Below are 3,695 nucleotides of genomic sequence, written 5' to 3' on the forward strand. Positions count from 1 at the left end.
CCAGCCAAGCCGGTCAGTCACCCTTTTCTTAGACACTGCTAGTTTTCCGTTAATGTTCTTAGTTTTACTTATACAGTCTACATCATCCTTCATTTTGCAAACGTAAGCTCGCGCGCTCTCTCCCCGTAAAATGCGGCCACCTTTGGACCTCTGCCGCGTGTCTGAAGCCCTCGAGCGCGGACCGCAGCAGCGTCCAGTAAACATTGGCCAGACGCCGCCGCCAGCGGCAGCCTCAGGGCGGATGAAGTGCCAGCTTGTCCTAGGCTCCGAGCACGACCGCCCCAGGTCCGCGCGGCCCCACCTCCGCGCCTGCCGCCGCCTCCCTCTGGCCCAGCCCAGCCCTCAGTCAGCAGAAGCCGCTGCTCCCGGGCCGGCCGGCCGCTGCAGAACAGCCGCTGCAGCTCCCTGGGGACCAGGTGGGCTCCTGCAGGCGCCACGGTGTCCTCAAAGCCCTTCGGGCAGGTCGCCGCGAAGAGACCCCACCCTTCTCCGAAGTCCGGGTTCCCCGCGGGTTCCGGGGGCCCGTCTCCTGAAAGAAGCGGTTTGGCCTTTCCAGACTTGGTTTCCATCTGCTTATCGCTTACCGGCTACATCCAGGGTGTGCCTTGGCAGGTGTGGTTTCTCCCCGGCCGACGGCAGCGCCCCGAGGCGGTGCTCTGGCGAAGTTACCAAGTGGTCAATGCCACACGGTCAGACACGCAGCCAGGTTTGACCTTGAACTTGCACCTGACCTCTAGCCGGTTCCAGCCCACTGACTGTTTTTGGTATGGCTGCAAGGTAAAGCCTCTTTATTCTTAAATGATTAAAAAAGTGAAAGAAAATGACATTATATGAAAATCATGTGGATGCAAATCCGAGCGTCTGAAAGTCAAGGTCTCTTGGCCCAGAGCGCGCCCGCTGGCCTTCAGTTGCCTGACTGATTTCAAGCAATGTCAGCTGAGCTGAGCCGAGCAGCTGCATAGTGGACACCAGCTCACAAGGTCGGAAACATGGGCATCTGGCCCCTTCTGGAGAAAACTGCGCTCGACTGGGACCCTCACACGCAGGCTCTGTGGGCCCAAGTCAGGTCAGCGGCATTTGCAGACAGGAGCTGGGCACGGGGGCCTGGGTGGCGGGGAGGTGAGGGGCAGCTGGGGCAGAAGAGCGTGGGGTGTCCTGGCCCAGGCAGGTGCTGCCCGCGCCACCCCCGCCTGCGGCCAGCAGCCCTCTGGCGGCCTCACCACCACCATGCCCTGGCGCCCGTGCCCAGGCGCCTCTCGGACGCTGCGGCCTCAAGAGCGGGGGCCAGCTCGGGCGGCTGCCGCTTTGCCCTGCCCCCGCCGCTGACCAGGCTTGCCTCCCTCAGCGTGTTCGCCTGAGGGACAGGGGGCAGGGTCGTGCACCCCCCAAGGCTCACCTCGCCCTTTCCCGGCAGTCACGCTCCCGCGCTGCCCTCTGGAACCGTCCGGACGTGGAGCTGGTTGGGAGCGAAGGGCCTCCCGCATGGAGCAGCGGGAGCTTCCCAGCGTGGATGTGCACTTGGAGAGACGGGCTCAGGGGGGCCCCTGTCTGCCGTCGGGTGGGCCTGACACTGCCCTGTCCCCCTGCCCGGCCAGCCGCCCGGGAGCAGCAGTTGTGGGCAGGCCTTCTCCAGGCGGCTTCTGGAGCAGCGGCAAGCGGCACCTACAAACACTCGGGCCCATCCGGAGCCTCAGTCGGAATCTCGGGGTGCAACCCCCACCGTGCTTGCTGGACCTGCAGGTGACTGCGGGGCTCACTCAAGCCTGAGAACCGTCCCTCTGGCCCTCCCCCCACGTCCTGCCCCCTGCCCAGACTCGCCTCCCCTTTGTGCAGAAGTCAGCTGGCCCCCTGCCCCGACTTGGAGAATCATTCACCGGCCTCTGCATCTAAACCCCGAGCCTCTCACCTGGAACAGGTGAGGTAGCCGGCCCTCCAGAGAAGCAGCTCAGTCAGCAGCCAATGCCTGCGGCCGGGCGCGACCGCCTGGGTAATTTTCCATCTGGGCAGAGTTCTGGAAGGACGGCGAGCCGCCTCTGTCCACAGCGCCTTAGTATGCAGGGCCGGGGCTCCCTTGGGAGAGGAGCACGTGGGGTTGCTGGCGTGCCAGCCTCAGCTGCCCTGGGACGCTGGCCAGGCGCTTTGACGTGCACCCCCCAGGCCCCAGAGGCCCTTCCTAAGCTGGGAACTTAAATTTTAATTCCCGTCTTCTCAAAGCTGCTCCCAGTTTCGTGAGGATACGTTGGAGCACTTTTTTGTGAAGCAGCAATAAGACAGAGAAATGTAGTTTTAGCGCTCACGAAAGCGCAGCTGACACGATTTGAAGACTAGAACATGATTGTAGCGAGAGTGTTAGTTCCGAGACGTCAGCTCAGGGTCTTTCTGTAAAAGAGGAGAGAAGCTTCCAGCTTCCGTAAGACTTTGCATGTGTCCTGGTGGCTCCTGTTAGGAGCTTTCAACCTTTTGGTTTTGGGGATATCTAATGCGTGGGCTTGCCCCCGTGAGCAGGCAGTGCTTCGCGGGCCTGAGCCCTTGTTTTGACTTTTGGCTCTTAAATAAATGAAGCTTTAAAAATGTCGAGAGTAATGCTGAAATGGAAAGTAGTTAGATCGCGCAGTGACTATAATTGTGATTACAATTAGATGACTGTAACAATACAAAAGACACATTATCTTTATAATTTATGATCCTCCTGGACCAAGCTCAGCATCTTAAAAATGCACCATTTCAGTACCATCTGGGAGATGTGCCCAACAAAATTATGTATAAACAAAGTTCTTTATTGACTTGCTGAGATCCAAGCGGAATCAATTATACATTATCGTTGCCTTTGTCTGCACCGCAAAGCCTAAGACAGCTCCAGACCCACGTTCCATAGATCACCCAAGTGTAATTTCCCGAGGGGCTGGGCTAGGCGTGGAAGCTTTGCCGGCACTTTCTGCTTATGGTTTTTCCACCCTGTTCCGAGAGGGAGCCATCCGCTTTCCCCGCCACCCGAGGGGCTCTGCTGGATTTCCAGCACTTGGGTGTCTGGCCTGCAGCTCTGAGGTCCCTGGAGAGGGTGGGGGCGGTGGGGTCTCGCTGGAGCCCCAGCCTGGACCCCCGCTGTCTCCAGCCGGAGCGCAGCCACAACTTCAGAACCCCAGACACTGCCTGGCGAGGGAGGGCCGGCCCAGGCTGCGCTGCTGGCCGGCTGGGTCCCGCAGAGGCCGCGTGGTGGGCGCTGGGCGGAGGGCCCCGCCCAGCGAGCCCGGGTGCCGTCCCCCCGTGCTCCTCACGCTCACGCCTGACCACGGTGCGGCCCTCGCTTCATCGACATGCTCGCTGCCGGCTCGGCGGTCCGACTGCGGTGGGAGGGTGACTGTTAGGTACGCGTGGACGGAGGCCTGTGACCCGCCTGGCCGCCGCACAGGCTTTCTGTGCTGGTCCCAGCCAGCCGCCTGGGGTGCCTGCGCTGAGCTATCCCTCAAGGGAAAAGCACTTGGCTTTAGAATTGGGGGGGAATTCTCGAACCTGGGTAAGTGTAGGGTAAGTGCAATGGTCAAGCTTAGGCAGTGGCCTCTATGGCCACGACCTGGGGCCCTGACTGCAGGAGGCGCTTGGGAGTGTGGGTGCTGGGCTGCCTGAGGGTAGACACCCGGAGGTGGTGCGGGCGGGCGCGTGTGTGCACGTGGCGCGTGGAGCGTGGTGGGCCGCGC

This window comes from Condylura cristata, unplaced genomic scaffold (assembly GCF_000260355.1).
Source record: "Condylura cristata isolate star-nosed mole 26May11 unplaced genomic scaffold, ConCri1.0 scaffold00011, whole genome shotgun sequence".
In the NCBI taxonomy this organism is placed as follows: Eukaryota; Metazoa; Chordata; class Mammalia; order Eulipotyphla; family Talpidae; genus Condylura; species Condylura cristata.